At 38.9% G+C, this 18388-nt stretch overlaps 2 long non-coding RNA genes across 2 annotated transcripts in view; one reads left to right on the plus strand and one right to left on the minus strand.

Moving 5' to 3' along the window:
- The window catches only part of LOC310896430, a 223467-nt gene that overhangs the window by 46345 nt on the left and 158734 nt on the right, over window positions 1–18388 (minus strand). The window lies entirely within an intron of this gene.
- On the plus strand, window positions 12890–18029 carry LOC310897059. Its single transcript, XR_014582024.1, has 2 exons — window positions 12890–13143; window positions 17558–18029. It is a non-coding gene; the product is annotated as an uncharacterized lncRNA (long non-coding RNA).

The raw sequence follows: 18388 nt of genomic DNA on the forward strand, positions 1-18388 counted from the left end.
GAGGTCATTTAATAAAATTTCTGGTCAGAGAAGACTCCATTCAATTGGGTTACCAAGGATTTGTTCAGTTAAACTTCGAATGTTTCTAAAGATGGAGATTTCCCAGAGTTTCTGGACAACCTGTTAGAGTGTATCAAAAAATCAAAATAAAAACAACAACAACAAAAAATCCAAGATGTCAAATCAAAATTTCCTTTATGGAAGCTTAAGGCTATTACCTTTTGTACTATTACCATGAACTTTTGAGAGGAGGAGTCTGGTTTTACCCTCTCTATTTACTCCCATTAGGTAGCTATAGCTAGCAATAAGTTCTCCCCTAAGATATCTCTTCTTCAGACTCAGAAATGGGCTTCTCTCAGACTCTGCTTGTACCTTCTGTTCTCCAGCTCCATAATTGTCCAGATGGTCTATACTGGGAGCCTTGCAGAAGTCCTTGCATTTGAGGAGTTTGATCCTCCTGAACAGGACATGTCTACCTCTACTGAGCATCCTTCTTAGGGCTTGAGAAACCCTTTACTTAGCATGAGTAGCTATGTGGTATATGAACCTGGTGGAGTGCCCCATGCTGGCCTGTGCTACACACTAATGGATGCTATGTGACAGAGATATCCCAATCTGTCATGAAACTTCCTATTAGCAGAGTAGATAACTAATACTATCAGTACCATGTAATACTTTTAACAAAGGTGAACTGTATGTGTATCAAGGGATGGAATATGATGATCATGACCAGGAGACCATTGTATACCCACAAATAAGTGATCCACGAAGCAGTTAACCTAAGTAGGCCCAGGCATGTGCTGTGCTGCAGATAAAGATTGGCCACCAGGCAGCATAGTGATGCACAAATCTCTTAACCACAGCATAAACTCTGCTAGTTCATTGCAACAGAGGAATCTGCAAGCAGCTCCTCCTTGATAGCAGTGATTACACATTGCCTGTGTGGCCATGCCTTTACCTAAAGGTGCAGCAAGATGTTCTTGTGCAGGAAGAAGTTCTCACGTGAGCAACCTTCAGGAACTGAGATGCCTTCTTGTAAGAAAATACATAATAGCTCAAAGGACTAAGAAAAGCAAACATTTCTCCAGGGACAGTATTGGCTCAGCATGTCATGTAAAAAAAAAAAAAAATGCAGGGTCCATCCAATTCTGCATGAATGCAGAGTTCCCAACATCTGAAGGGACACAAGAGGTAGTCACTATCTATATTCCTCCTTTTATTATATCTTATTAAAACAACTATTTTACTGTGCCATTTGTTGTCAAGCCTTTCTTACTGATACATAAAAATAAACCTGTGCTGTGTCTCCACCCCCCATCTCCACACATTGCAGGGAAATCCATCCCCACTTCTACTTTCTGTGTCATTTCTTTTTGATTTGAGCTCAGTCAGAAGTTCCTTGTTCATTCATACTGGCCTTTTGCCACACCTGCACAAACTTAACAGAACAGTTCATTCTTGTGCTTTGAGGATATTGTCCTTTAAGATCAAAATTTTCCTAGCCCCTTTCGATATTCAGGGCAACCTCCCACAGCATCCCAATGAGATCATGCTGTGCAGCTGCTCATGAACTCCTGATTCCTCCTATTTCCTTCCCATGCTGCATATATTTGGGTGCTGGCATTTGAGACAGACACAGTTTTGCTGTTTTCAAAAGGGAAGTGTAGGTTCCTCTGTAAGCATGCTAATCCCCAGACACTTCCTCACTGTCTTCCTTGCCTTCAAGGAAGGCAACTTTTCTTTCAAGTTTCTGTAACCATTGCTCGAAACAACCCAATTTAAAGCCTTCCTCATGAGGTTTGCAAACAATGGTATAGATACTCTTGTGTTGCTCTGAGTGAGAATGGGATCTATTTGACAGTAGTCTTACTACTGAATGTCCTGTAACCATACAAGCCAAAGCCTTGTCTACAGTGATAGCTTAGCAGCAAGATGATAACCTCGAGGATGGACCTACTTGTGCCCTTCACTTTCACCAGGAAGATCAAAGAGAGTACCAGGTAAACCATCTTGCCTGCAACCCTTACCTCCAGAGCGCTGCAGTCTTGATGGTACCCAGTTGCCCAAAAAGGGAAGCAGCAAGTAGTCCTAACTGAAGTGCTGCATGAGCCCTTAGTAGTGGCTCCAAAGCACCTTATATTTGAGTCACAGAAAGCAGCAAACCACCTGAAACATCAATAGCTCCTTCTACAGAAGGAAGCCTCCAACACACACCTTGTCCTCTTGGTGAAAATACAGTATTCAGGCTCATCTGGCTTTGGTGTCTCTTCCAACAATTTCTCCTCATTTATTCCCAGAATGTTATTCTTATTTTGTAGTGGCAGATCTGCAGACAGAATAATAATCTTCTTTGTATTGCTGTAAACCACAGTTTTCCAGCATCTGCTCTCTTAGGAGTCTCCATTCATTGCTCCTTTGAGAAAAACTTGTAGCTGCTTTTCCTTCTTTATATCACACAGTTTGAGACCTTGCCTTTGCAGACAGTGTCAGTCTCCTTTCCACCCTCCATGATGGCACAGTCTGCTCACTTTTTCTACAGGTTTTTCACCTAGTAACTCATCCAGAGCACACCTCCATAGGTGAGGCTGCCATCACCCTCAGCTCTATTGGGCAGAGGTGCCAGGCACTCCCCACAGCCCTGCTCTGGGACTTCACTGGGACTAGGCACCTAGAACACCAACGTGGTACCTCTGGCTGATGCTGGCAGCCAAGCCATATGGTGTATCATCACCATCACTGCACTGTCCCAGGAAATCCCACACAGCTCTAAATAAAGTTTCCAGTCTTCACGCCCACCCCTTAACCACCTAGTTACAATTCTCACTACAATAACCACTAGCAAGCCCCTATTTATTTTGTGCTCCTTCTTATCAACCCTAGAGCTCCTACCCACCCACCACCTTGTTACTCAGCTTTCCCTTATCAGCTGTCAGCTGAGGACACTGGGTGTAGACACTCCCTAAACAGGAAACAGCCAATAAAAGTTGCTTGCTACAGAAAGCAGAAGCAAAACCCTCCAGAAATGATTTCTCACTAGCAGCGCTAGACCACAAGAAATTCCCAGAAGGTGTTATTAGCAGATGTCCTCTGACGTTCAAAGCCTGGAAATCGTGATGACAGCTCCTAATTATTTTTCTGGAATCTCAACCTCCAAACGACTCAATCACAAGAAATAGGAAATTAAAATTGATATTCATGATGCTGGAGAATACTTTCATGTTCTCATAATAATTGCTTTACTACCCATGATAAAAGCAGAGCAAAAATTTCATAGCTCAGTGAAAAGCAAACCACAATTGCTTTGGAAAAGTTGCACTTTTTTACTCCCCTATTTTATGTTAGCCATGATTTCTGAGGGAAGGAAATCCACAGGTTAGAATGATTTTGAAAGGTTATAATTATTTAAATAGTGTCAGAAAAAATATCTGTAAGTGGTCTTAAGTGTCTTCTAGAACAGGCATCACAAAAAATGAACGCAGTCACTACATGAGGAACCATTTTTATGCTATTTTGTCAATGCCTTAGCTGTGACATCTGGGGAAAATCCATTGTCTGACACAGGTTGGACCAAACATATTATCAAAGTCATTAGGCAAAGATATGGATGTAGAAGTATGATTGCATTGAAAGCTAAACTCTTAGTCAGGAAAAGCTATTTTCAAACCAGGAATGTTTGTATGTACTCAGTGACTGGCCACAAAGTGAGACTGCAACATGGTTCGATGTGTAACAGCTATGAAGCCAAAGCCATTTATCTATTTTGACATGATATTGGGCTGAACTGAAAATGTCTGCTGAGAAACTAGTCATCTTTAGCTGAATCAACATTCTCTGTAAATAAATTTAAAGTGTCTAGAGCAGTGCTTTCTCCTATCCAATTAGCTCAGATTATGAGAAAAGCAAGCTAGATTTTGTCTGAAACTAACCATGTAAACGGGCATAAGAAACTTATCCTTATTTATGTCAGACTGAAATTTGTGGGACTGTGTAATGACTTACAGACACCCCTGTGAGCCTTTATATGTGTCACTATCACACACTTGGAGGAAGCACTTTGCAGAGTTAGTTGAGTCACTCAGTAGTGTTTTAATATTTCAAAAAAACATTTCAAAAGATAGCTATACTTGAACCACTATTCTGTGCTACTGAGCTGTCAGTGAAATTTGAAGGGCAAAAAACCTACAATCTTAAGTCATTATATAGCAAATTGTTTGTTAAGATTCTCTGAAATATAGTGAGATAAGGAGATCCGGAACATTTTATTTACCCACTGTGGTAAAATCTCTGCTGCTTGAAGGCACAGAATTACTTGCAATGGATCCAAGACATGTGTTTGAAAACTGTGCCATTATAGATCATTAGTGAACAGCACAAGAAAATCACTATTGTAATTTTCCTAGCTTTTAGTAAATTATGGTTGTATGGGTACAGTATTACCTCCCACAGTTGTGACCTCATCATAACCCTTGCTGGGAGAATACTGACATTGGAATTTTTAAAAGCTTTTGCCATCATATGATCTAGTTGCTGTAGGACGAGGAAGTTATATATTATAACACTGAATAAACTGAATTCCAGTTTGTGTGTGCAGTATTGTTTTCTAATTTGCACTTCCTGCACGGATGAAAGTGCTTGGCCTTCAGTCTCTGACCTCCCAGTCTACCTGCAAGTACACATAGAGAACAGTAATGTAATGTAAGTCCAGGAGCACTGTATTGCTGTAGTATGTGATTAGACAGAAATAATATCTGACAGTCTATTTTTTATCATTCTTTTGACACATTGGGGAAACATTTTAACACTAGGGGTAAAATGCTATAGAACCTTCACAATAATGCAATTCCTACTGAGTGAATTTTTTTTGCCATTCAATAACTCTAGAGAAAACCACAATAAAATTTCAAGGACTCAATGTAATATATATATATATATATATATATATATATATATATATATAAAACGTTTATATAAATATAAATATTTATATTTAACATAATATATAACAACAGAATGGTATATAACACTGGTGTAACTTGATGGCATCAATACAGTAGCAAGAATCAATGACAACAGAACAAGACTCAGTATTGATCACATCAAAGGTACTGACTTGCAAAGCACAAAAAATTCATTGTCAGTGTTTAGAAAAGGTTTGGAGGTTATTGTAGAATTCCAAGAAAAGAAATTTTTTGAATAGTGTTATAAAGATCTTAGCATAGATTTAAACTTATTGATTAAGACATAGTTCTTTTTGAGGTCAACTTACTCATAATTTATGCATAGTGTATGTCAAAACAAAAACTTAGGTTTAGAAAGAGTGAACACTGTTATAATCAATACAAACATACAATAAAGTAAGAAGAGCTGTTGTGTAATTCTTAACAGCAGAGATGGTTGTTGGAAAAGAAGGAAAAATGCTTAATATCTGGAAAGGTGCATCTACACTGATATTTGATTCAGTTTATTTTCTTTCACTGTAGTTCTGCAACCACCTGCAATCTGTATGCTAGGTTCATTTGAGATCACAGCCTATAAGCTAAGAACTGGTTCACCTCCACAGTGAAACCTGGGTGCAGAACAAAGTATATTTTTCAAAGGGTCTGCTCCTTACACAAACATAAACACGAGCAAACCCTTGCTCTTCAGATGGTTTCTCAGCAATTGCAGCCTCATAAAGACTGAGAAGATATATCCATTTCTCTGCTAAATTGCAGAACTATATTGAAGCTGAATAACAAATTTCACAACTTTTGAAATACAGATAAAACAAATCAACACCTGCTGAAAACTGTTCTAAATCTTCCTAATTTGTTTGAGGTTAAAAATGAACCTATTCTAATTATAAAGGAATCTTTCCAAATCTAAACTTAAATTCTGAGCCTAGGCTAATTTTCCTATAAACATAAGGCAACAGCTGTCAGTGATGCTTATGAAAAGGGAACATGATCCAGGAAATATTTTGCCCTTACTTGAAGAATTTCCTCTTAACCTGCAAAATTTTTAAGCTTGTGAAGGGTGAGAACAAGTGATAAATTATGTTTGGCAGCAAAAGCAGAAAGAAGGCACATAATCATATAGAACAGTTTATTTATTTTATTTGGGTTTTATTTGTTTGATTGATTTATTGTTTTTGTTTTTATTTATTTATATATTTTGTAAACTAAACATCTCCACTTTATATTAACTCAGCTGTGTGGCCACAAATGCAACAGCCTATTTTTGTGTTAACAATGTGTGTGTATTACTGTGGTTAAAATTTCTTATTCTTCTGACCTGCAATGGGCAGTTTGCAACTATGCGGCAATCTGCCACAGAGTGGTATATTTACCCACAGAGAACAAGAGGTAGTATACAAAGTGTTGCTATACAAAGTGGTGCTATGCAATATTCTCTAAGGACAAGCACAATCACTACAACAATAATGATGAATATCAGAACATTGTAATAACTGAATTTATTTTCCCTATTTATGCAGTATCACTGTTACAGAGCACAACATAACCACATTTCTTTCTGCTTTTTCAACTGTGCTATGAAGACTATTTTGTAAAAAAAGAAAAAAAAAATAGTAAAACATCACGCTGCTAAGTATGAATGCAGTAAAACAGAAGGGTTTTATGTTTGAACCATAGGTATCAGTCTGAGTTCCCTCAGCTTTCACTATTGCTAAGTGCTTCTGAAGCTATGTCCTCAGAATTTTTTGTTCCTGAGCTAGGTAGGCAAACACCAAAAAAACTAACATAATGACAGTGTAACATTTTCTAATATGCTTTATATGTTGAAAGAGAACAGCATCAATGAGAAAGCAATGGGTTGGTTACTGCTGCAAGGAATTGTAGCTCTTGTAGCTAGATCATTAGTAATTAAAGGATTAATTATGCTGGTATTTACTCCCACGTTTGGATGAATGTGCATGTGCAGCTGTGATCAGACAGTTGCAGAGGGCTGTTGAACTCTCGCTCTCTGGAAATATTTGGAAGAATCTAAACTGGAGCTTTGTTGCTACTGCTCCTCTGCCCTACGTCTGTTTCATCAGCCTGGAGATGAAGGTGTGCACAACTCTGGTCTGAGGAGGTTGCTAGAGAATAACGCCTGCCAAGTACATTGTGTGAGTAGCTCACATTCTCCTTTGTATTTTGCTCTTTTTTTTTTTTCCCAATTCAAATTCAAAAACATTAAAAAAAAACAACTGTGCAGCTTGGTGCTCTTTAATACTAGGATACATCAATCAGCTCATCTAACTTGAAGATTTAATATGCTTGTCTTTTGTTTATGGGTACAGGAGGATAGCTCATGGTCATCAGCAAGCAGAACGGTCAGCGTGCTGTTATCCATGACCAATCTGTGGGAGACAGATGAACTGTCATTTGTGCTCTTTATTGCATTAGCCTGTTTTTAATTCAGCTTGGTGTTCCTAAGGAAGACTGAATGCATTATCTCTTTTTGTTTGACATTGTCCTGTGCTTCAAATTGGTAGGAGTCTTATTTTCATATGCATTCATCACAGCTTTTAATATCTGTATGTAAGTGAGACAGAACAGACAAGCTTAAATGCATGTTTTGAAATAATGTTTGGGGAAGGTGAATCACCAGTCATGTTCTGGTTACTGTCAAGTCACAGTACTTGGTATTTGATGTTAACAAAGAATCCTATGTTCATATAATTAACTATATGGCTGAAGTAACACTTGGAAGAAAACGTTTAATAATGTGTAATAGTTAAGAGAGCTTTCTTGTTAGCATTTGTGCTATCATCTGTACTCCTCCAAGTGTTGTGTTAACTAGGAAGCACATTTCTGCATAAACCTATACACACAGGCACAAGCTAAAGGAAGCACAGGCATAAGAAATGTAAATCCTTTAACTTTCTCCCAATCTGTACCATTCTCTGAATGAGGAAAAATAAGTGAATGTTGCTGAAAATTGTTATTCTAGGTACTGTAGTGTTGAATAGAAAGGATACTGCCAACAAAAACACTCACATCTTGCTTTTGGGTAAATAAGACCCACAGAGATTAATTCTTTATAACCAATGCTCATAGAGTATTTATATGGTCTTGCTGTGGGCTCTGGGTGATAACACTCCTGAGGGTCCCAGGAGCGCCTGATGTGCCCTACACAGTCCTGCTGGAGCACAGAAGCAGAAACCAGAGGGACATGGCAGTGCACTGGAACTGCACTGCTTGGGTGACCTGCACCCAGCTCTCCCCACTCCCTGCTTCAGCATGTCCTCCAGAAGACCAAATGACTGGCCTCCACCCATGCCTGGACACTTGCACATCAAGTGTGTGCCTTCCCAGTCAGCATAGATGAAGACTGCACAGCTTTCACCTACACTAGGAAGCCACTATTCTGACTGAGGCAGGTCCCACCTCTGCACTTGTAAGCTGCAAGGTCATATGAAGATGAAATAATTACAGAGCATTCCTCCTCAGCCTGACAGGTAATTTTGGAAGGGCCATCTGCATAGCTGCATCTCTGCAGCAAAACCCAGTCAGAGGAGGCAGCTATGAAACAGGCCCAATGGAGGCTGTTGCAGGGATCTGCGGTAGTTGCCTTAAGACAGACTTGGGCAGAGCCACATGTTATTTATACTACAGCCAGGGCCATGTGCCATAGCGACAGAAGGGTGGACAGGAATAGAAGGAACATAGTGTACTGCAAAATCCAGGAAGATATCCTTTCTTGGTGTAGCATATCATGTTGCAGTGTCCCACATGATGAATGGGGAATATGATTTTGGGGAAAGGTGGGGAAAAAAAAAAGTGTCCAACATTCAGTTTGAAGACTGCATTTTCTTCTTAATAATACATATGGAAGAAAAAAATGTGAGGAACATTCAAGAAAGGGCAAGTCTCTCCCCTCCCTTCCACACTAACAAAGTGACTTGACTGAGAAGAAGCATGGAACTCACAAGGAAAGACAAGCTTTACTTTGAAACTTGCTACAAAGTGTAAATGCATTTTGATTCAAAAATCTATTCAAATGAGAATACAATTATACAGCTTCTTCTGGCTGTGATTGCCCCAAGTGAAGCAATCTCTTCCCCACCCACTCATCCCACCTTCCTAATCAAAGTTGTCTACTCCAAAATGTCAGTCATTTTAGTCAGAACAGGCTGCATAGGGAAGACCTGCTATTTAGACTGCTGGAATTAGCTTTTGTTAAGGTAAATTTTTGTTTTGTTTTTGTCTTTGTTTTTGTTTTTCTCTTTAGTCTGTTTCGGTCAAACAGAGTAAATGTCCTTATTTACACAGTACTAGACCAGCTTTTATTCCTCATTGTGAACCTCCTTCCTAGTTACTGTAGCTGTTGCCTCTTTCTCAAACACCTTTAATCATAGGGATGTATATCAGGAGGTATTAAATCTCTCTCTCTCTTTATTTTTTATTTTTAACTAAAATATTTAGTTTGTGGTGCTACCATCTTTTTTTCCTTTTGCTACTTAGTATCTCTGACTTGGAGATCTTATCTGAGAGTGTTCAAGTCCACATCCTAACACTCTTTAATTCCTTAACTTGTACAACATTTCCCTATGGGCAAATTACATTTGAACAAAACAAAACAACAACAACAAAAGATATGCACAAAATTACTCAGAACAGGCATTTGTTACTGCTGGAATGAAGACATGGAGGGTTTGGTTTCTGTGGTTTGGATTTTCTTTTGAGTTGTTTAGTGAGGAAGAGAGAAAAAAAAATGAAGAGAGGGAAGGGAAGGGAAGGGAAGGGAAGGGAAGGGAAGGGAAGGGAAGGGAAGGGAAGGGAAGGGAAGGGAAGGGAAGGGAAGGGAAGGGAAGGGAAGGGAAGGGAAGGGAAGGGAAGGGAAGGGAAGGGAAGGGAAGGGAAGGGAAGGGAAGGGAAGGGAAGGGAAGGGAAGGGAAGGGAAGGGAAGGGAAGGGAAGGGAAGGGAAGGGAATCTGAGCAGCAAAGCTGGAAGAAAACATGAAAGTTGGGTTCCAAGTTTGTGATTTTTTCTTACAAATTGCTCTCATTAGAAATTTCTTTTTGATATAATAATATCTCTTGTACAATGAATGGAGTTTAAGGTGAATAATCAACGTATAAAACCAGTTTGAACACAGATCCCTTAACAATCAGAGTACATAACTAATTTGAAATATTTCAGGAATTACATTCTTCTCATACTTGTTTTGTAGTAGTTTTTACCCATGGTTTCTATTTCTTTGCCATTTAATATTTTTACAGACCAAAGTTTCTGTTAAATCAACGTCTGTCAAGTTTCTTTGAAATTTCTGTTCAGTCATCTCATCTGCTTCTCTTTCAAGGGTTCAGAAAAATGTTAACACTTTGATTTCTAGCTTTTGAAAAATTAGGCTGTGAGAGACTTATCAAAGGAAGCAACTTGCATCAAACATGACAACAAAAGTCATTTTCTCTTTCATTTTGGCTGTTATTTGCATCATAATATAGTAACAGCTGTGCTGAAACAGTGGCTATTACCTTCCTATTAGATTACTTCCATATTAAAATTTTTGTTGCCATAAAATTTTGTGCTAAATAGAGAACAAAAATTCCTTCATCTGCTTAGTCTCTTAAAATTGTTTTTGCTTGATATCAATTTTGTATTATAATAATCTGAAGAGGAAAAATAGGTTTAAATATAGATGAGTCCTGTTTTTGGCTGGGATAGAGTTAATTTTCTTCCTAGTAGCTGGTATGGTGTTGTGTTTTGGATTTAGGATGAAAATAGTGGTGATAACACACCAATATTTCAGTTGTTGCAGAGCCACACAGAACCAAGGACTGCACAGCTTTTTGTGCCAGCGAGGAGGCTGGGGGTGCACCAGGATCTGGGAGGGGACACAGCCAGGACAGGTGACCAAGGCTGACCAAAGGGATGCCCCACAGCATGTGGCATCATGTTCAGCAATAACAGCTGAGGGAGTTGGCCCACAGAGGGAAGGGGTGCCACTACTCAGGGATGAGGCATCAGTCGTTTTCCCTTCCTTTTCTGTCCTATTAAAGTGTCTTTATCTCAACTGATGAGATTTTACCTTTTTTTTTTTTCTCTCCCTCATCCTATCATAGAGGAGTACACAAATGGCTGTGTTGTGCTGAGCTGCCTGCCAGGTTAAACCACAACAGGATGCTATGCACAGACTTCAGCTCTTTCAACAGTAACCTTTCAATTAGGCAATAAGAGTTGATGGCAGTTTATCACCTTGATTCCCATTTCTAATATACTGAACTAAAAATGCTGATCCTAAGCTATAGGATGCTGCATGCTACATGTGAATATTTCAAATGATGAGCTATTTTCACATTGGTTCAGGCAGCAGGGTTGGGTGAAACACCAGCAGGATGATTCAGAGCAATTAATGTGGAAGCCTAGGTTACCTATGGTGAGCGCGGATGAATGGGAAGCACTTGGAGAATGCCCACGTAGGGTGCCTACAACATTCCCTGACTGAATGGGAAGTGCAGGCAGCCTCACAGGGCAATTTATGCATAGCCACCTGGAGCTATACAGAAAGAAATGCTAGGCACAAGGCTACTTCTGCCTACCTGACTTGTCTTAAAACCAGTTGCCTGTTTACAATCAGATAACTCTTTTGTGGTAAAGCATCTTTTGCGTTAAAGTGTAAGGAAGTTTGGCAGGATCTAAACCACCTTGCGTTCTAGCTGTCCTTAGATATTAGAGGGGCTGGGGGTGGCTTAGATTCTGAGTGATACCCAATTTAGCACTGTAAGTCTGGTCACATTAATCACGATCATGGGTTCACAAAAAGCACAATACACTTTCAGTCTAGTAAATGACTGGTGTAGTTTATAAAGCAACAGTAGTACAAGTTCTTTTGAATTGCCGGCGGTAAACACATTGTCTGCAAGTGCAAATACCAAGAATATGACTAACACAGACAACTACACGTGCTAACTGATAAAACAGCTCTATAGAGAATGTCAGGTTTCCCAGAGAAGCACTTGGTATGACTAAGAGTTTGAATCTCACCCAATAGGTTTACCTACTTGGGGGGGGGGGGGGGGGGGGGGGGCGGGAGAGGTTCAGCCCGTCGACTGATCCCAGAAGTCAACAATGTCCTTCCAACTTGTCTGTGATGGTGTCTTCCCTCAAATTTTCCTTCCCTTGGGCCATTTAATACTATTTTCTTACTTTTAGGTGGAACTTGAGTAACTTTAGTCATATGTGTCTTCGTTGTGATTGACATAAATATTTCTTGCCTTGATTTAAAGGTATAGGCTAAGTGAGGGGTGGTTGCACCTTGGAGGTGGGTAGCCTTTGGGATGGAGGAGTGTTTTGGCATTGTAATGGGATTATAATGAGCAAAATTCACCCAAAAGACATGATTTAGTTATCAGTTAGAGTCAGGGCTGGCCATGCAGTCTATCAGTTCCACAATACCATCCAGTTCCCCATCCATACAGAGATAGCATAGAGCCTGGCCACAGTGTCTTCACCCCGCTCCACCCCCCCACACGATCTTTCTTAGGATCAGCACACCAAGCTTCCCAGATGTTACCAATACCTAAGGTTGCAGGCTATGTTGCCAAGGGGACTATCATGGAACAGATTTCCTTGCATATCTGCCACATCTCACCATGGAATCTTCCTCAACCTTGAACCTTCCCTTAAGACATGGACTCATTTAGCCTCAGTGAGTCACCTCCAACAATTATTCCACAGCACCTAGAAAAATAGATAGTTAAATCCTTCTTGCACAATTGTTTAAAAACACTTGAAAATGTAGGGTTTCTACATCTCCCTGCTTGTTCAGAGTGGATTTGAATTATCATGTCTCACTTCTCAACCAAGCAACCACAGTCTAGAAGTTAATAAAGAAAAAGGGTACTCTTCTCCATGTATAGAAATTTGCTAAGGGTCAAGCCAGGAGAGCTGAGAACAAGTAGGCATGAGCAAATGAGAGTGGTCCTGACTCAGCAGCCTGGGAATAGACCTGGTGGAAAGTTATGGTGAGATTTAGTCATGACATTTTATGCATTAACACAATGACTGGTTAACGTACCACTTTATTACTCATTTAATTCCAGGATCATTCCCCTGGGAAATGGACAATCAAATACTTTCATGTAGCTGAAGGATAAAACAAGTGGAGCTAAAATCCCAGGCTCTTGGGTCCTGTGTGAGTGTACAGGACATAGGGTAAGTTATTGTGTGAAATACTTTCTTCCAATACTTTCTTCCCCTTTGAAACTTTTCTGTCCCTCCCTCCCTTCCTCCCTTGCTATTTTGCACTAAAACTTCCATGTTATGTGTTGAAATGACTTCTGTTTCTCTATATCATTTATGAATTAAAGTAAGGATCTAGGAAGGTTAATGCTCATTCCCATCCAGCCCTTATTTGTTACATAGCTTAGAAGGCAGTTGCAGTGAAATGGCAGAACAGCATGCTTGCTAAAATTGGCAGAAGGCCAAGATTTTAGGCTTCTAGAAAAAAAAAAATATATATATATACCAAAATGAAGATAGAAATTGATTTCCAGTGCCTTTGGGGAAAAGGCAGTATTTGACAGTTTGCCATCTGAATCACTTTCAAAGGTTGTTTTTTTGTGTGGAATATCTCGCTCAAGAAATTTTTCTCTCACTACAGTGAGAGATCTAGATCTGATTTTCACCCTTTATCACACCAAAGGATTGCCCTCACCAACCCACAATGTGAGCTGAAGAATATTGATGAGAACGAGAACCGAGGTATGATTTTCCACCAAAGTAAATATACTGTGTAACTCTAAGCTTACTTTCATGCTGCTAATGCAAATCAGATTTGGTATGGTCATGTGATACAAATCATAGATCAAATCTGATTTATCTGCCTTTACCTATGAATGAAACAGCAGCAGGACAGGGTTACCATCTAGGGGACTGCCACTGTATCAAAAAAAGGACACATTATTTACCCATAGTTCTTGCATTTACAGTTCATGGGACCCAACCTAAAGAGTAGTGAATGCCTCAGATTCTAGTTTGACAACAGTCAATCCAGTTGCAGAAATGCAAGTACCAAACTAAAGTAATGTATCCATACATACACAAATGGTCAGTCCGGTATAAATTCATTAAAAAAAAACCTTGACATGTAAATAATTTGTTGTCAAACCAGATGTCTGTGGCACATTTATACTGTGAGTGATCTGCTAAAAGAGTGGTTACTGCCCCTGTAAGCAGTTCAAGTAGGATCCAGTTCACTTGTTTCTAGCAGTTTTCCATTTCTTCTTTTTATAATCAATGGAGAGAGAAGGCAGTTCAAAGGAGCTACCCATTTAATCCAATCTTAAATCTAGTTTACAGTGAGATTTACACACAATAACAGTTACTTCACTGACAGCCTAGGGCAGCAACCTTATGTAGACATCTATATCATAGGAATCTTTCCCATTACAGACTACTTGTACTGGAATTTTTGTGATATGAACGTCAATGTTCTCATTTACAATTCCCCTTTAACAGTCTCAGGATGATTTTGTTAAAGAATGACAGTTTTGGTCTAGAGCTCTAAATTAATATTTTGCTTGCCTGGTCAAACAAGATGGTTAAAAAAGAAAGAAAAGAAAAAAAAGAAAAAAAAAATCAACAACAGAACTTTTTGTATTTGATCCCCCCCAAAAAGACCTATTACATTTTTCAAATTTGAAAATTTTAATTTCAAAAACGGCTTTAACTTTTCTCAGTCTTTTTAATACATATCATTTAGAATCATAATCACATATACTTTTCATTGTTCTGAAACTAAATTTTCAGAAAAAAAAATGGTTATCCTGCTTATAAAAAACAAACAAGAACCCACAAACAAGCTGGCTGTCCTCCCTCAGTCACTTTTTTGATGTAGAGTGTTTCTCCAGTTATATCACAACATATGCAACCACTTACATCACAACATATGAAACAAGAATTTATAGAACAGTATGTTCCTTAAATAACCCTAATAATTTTAGTGCATATGTCCAGACACTTTCTAAACCTGCAGTTATTTCAATTAAAAAAATGATGTATTATTTGATTTCCAATGTTAATGGATGCCTAATGGTCAGTATTCTTTTTCTCTGCTGGGTTGTTCTGATTTCTGGGTAATTTTTATTGATTTTTAACATTTTAACATTTTTAACATTTATCAGATGTTCCAATTGCTATCCCCCCAGCACTTTCAGAATGAAAACATCTTATAGTTTAATAGTGTATTTTTAAGACTCATGCTTCCATTAAAACAAACTAGTCATAACTGTATTAGTCCTAGTATTTCTGACAGCTTTGATGTCACTTTTAAGTATATCTGCTACTACAAAGGAAATCATTAAGATCAAAGGACTAAGGTATTCAATTTGCATTACATAGAGAGATTTAAACAGACAATAGAAGTCGCCAGCATTCTTTTCCCAAACCCTATCAGAGTTAGCAACACACAAAGACCCTTCCCACCAGATTTTCAACCAAATAAATCCATGACAAAAGAAAAGAAAGTCACTGTACAAATAATCAATTTCCACAATTATGGAGAAGCTTCTAAAAACAGTGGCTAAAATACCAGTATTTCAGGTAACTCTTTCATCTTAGCCAGATTTTGGTTTATCTCAGCAGATACAGCTACCAGTGCATCAAGACAAACTGTCTTCTCTACTGGCTGCCCATGTACAGTTGAAGGCATACACTGCCTACGGCCTCTGAAACTAATGAGGGGGATCTCTGCATTTTGCAAACTCCTCTCTAAGCTTGCAATAGATAGTATATTGTAGCTACTGCTGCAGTTTTGGACTAAAAGTGCAATTGCATACTTTCGATCTAAATATCATCTGTCGAGAAAAAAGCAGGGAAGACAGTGACTTCAAGAAGATGTTATATACACTTGCATAGGTGTTTTTCTTGTTTTCTCCCTGTGCAGTGCTCTCAGCTGAGTCTGAAAGTCCACATGAGCCAAGAAACTGCAGGCTCCAAACCCCACTAAGCCTGTGCTCTGACCAGAAACTGGATCCCAAGGAAGCCCTGAATGCACACTGTGGGTCAGCTTGCTCACTGTATGGCACTTGTAAAACTGCAGGTCTTTCTACAAAATATGGTCAAAGCCAGTCCCCTAGAAAATGCTGTTTTGAGTTCCCTAAATGCTGTTTTGAGGCTGTAAATAAGGGTACTCGTTTTTATTTGTTTGTTGATTGTTGGTTTGTTTTTTTCATTTTTCTCCCTGGAGTTCACAAAAAGAAAGACAAATTCATAGCTGTGACTGATGAAACGGTCACTTGGGGATATCATTTATCTGAAAGTTCTCACATCTGCTCTCCACTGCAATAATATACATCTGTATATACATCTGCAAAACCACAGTAGATCCTAGCATGAGCCAGAGGAGCAGAGGACAGCTCTTGGGTGTGGTGCAAACTCTTATGTGTAATTCTAAACTAATTATCTTGTTTCCAGTCATTTTGACTTATTCAATAAAATTTTTTGAAATGCCTTTGGAAAAGTACAACTTGAAAATACAGAAATGTTACGAGGAGTGGCTGAGGTCACTTGGCCTGTTCAGCCTCGAAAAGAGGAGGCTGAGGGGAGACCTCATCGCGGTCTACAGCTTCCTCACGAGGGGCAGTGGAGGGGCAGGCACTGATCTATTCTCTTTAGTGACCAGTGATAGGACCCAAGGGAATGGTGTCAAGCTGTGATAGGGGAGGTTCAGGCTGGATATCAGGAAAAGGTTCTTCACTCAGAAGGTTGTCGCGCACTGGAACAGGCTCCCCAGGGACATAGTCACAGCACAAAGCATGGCAGAGTTGAAGAAGCATTTGGACTGTGCTCTTAGTCATATAATCTGAATTTTTGTGTAGACCTGTGTGGAGCCAGGAGTTGGACTCGATGATCCTTATGGTCCCTTCCAACTCGGGATATTCTATGATTCTATTATTTCTTTCTAAAAATATAAAAGCACCTCACAATAGCAGCTTGTATTTCTTTGCATGTAAAAATAAAAATCAGCATATCTTTGCTCACAGTGAAGTTTTCTATAGAGCATTTCACATATATAAGAGAAAGAAATGGAGACTGTCAGCGAGGGAGAAAGGTAAAGCGTACAATCAAGCAGTCAGTTGTACCTTCACACCCATCAAACAGAAGTCCCTTTATGGGATTATTCATGTATAAAGCTAAGCATGGCAATAAAAGCAGAAGGTCACTGAAGTTAACGGAGTTAACAGATAAGGAGCTTCCTTTGTAGCAGTGCTGAGGAAATGTGTCTATAATTTCCCCACCTTTTTTAATACTTTCCCTTCAGAGGACCCAGTCTGAAAAGCAGCAACTAGCTCACACTGCTTCAGCAACACAGGAAACTCCTTTTGAAGACTGCTGCTCCCAGTTTGAAAGCACTACAATCACACAATCTGAAGTGCTAATCTGATATAATCTCTTTTTGTTGTATACTCTTCAAAAAGGATGAAGACTGGTTAACTTTATAGCAGCAGACTTCATGCCAGACCAGGGATTGCTGCTTTATGCTAGATCAGTTATTGTTTATCTTCCCAGCAGGTCTAAAAGCATAAAGCTAGAATAAATGCCATGACATGGGGTCTGGTTCTCTTAGCAGATACATGATGAAGGGGATCAGATACATGCTGCTGGGATCTGGCAACGTACAGGTCTGGTACTGACAGCTACAGGTCGTGGACTAGTGGCCTCAGAGGTGGAAGGACTGAACTGCCTGGTGGTGAAAGGTGGAGAAGGGGGAAGTCGGTGGACAAAAAAACTGTTGAAGCTTTTGGGTTCACATCTGAAATAAATATGTATGTAAGCAGTGTGCAGACTTACAGTAAGAGCACTTTGTCCCTTCTGAATGCAAGTACTTGTCAGGTAAAATTGCACTTGGAGTGTGTGGAGAAACTCTGTAGTGTGCTGACACAGTGTTCAAACTCTTAGAAACATTTCAGAATATTGACATGTTGTTCTCTTTGTTCCCTCCTGTATAATCACCTGTGTCTTTATATATATATATATATAAATAAAAGTAAAAATAAAAATAAAAATAAAATAAAAATTAAAATAAAAATAAAAATAAAGCCTGTTTTCCAAATTACAAAACAGGCTTTAACTGTTTAAACAGTTGTGTTTAACTGCTAAGGCATCTAATAAATCAGTTTCTGAGAGAGTCTCAGCTATACCATTTAGTTGTAATGAAAATAATCTATTACTGTGTATTCAAGAAAAACTTTTCAAAGATAATATTCTACATATATATATATATTAATTTTCTTCTCAAACTCACTTGCCAGCAATGAATATCTAATGGACTAGTGAAATTGTCATAGTTCAAGGTCAGTGTCAAATACCAAGTTTGTAAGTTTCAAAATTATTTCCTGTAACTTTTCCCATGACTTAATATCTGATAAATTATTTAATATTTTTTGATAAATAACCC

The sequence above is a fragment of the Anser anser genome (assembly GCF_964211835.1).
Source record: "Anser anser genome assembly, chromosome: 3".
In the NCBI taxonomy this organism is placed as follows: Eukaryota; Metazoa; Chordata; class Aves; order Anseriformes; family Anatidae; genus Anser; species Anser anser.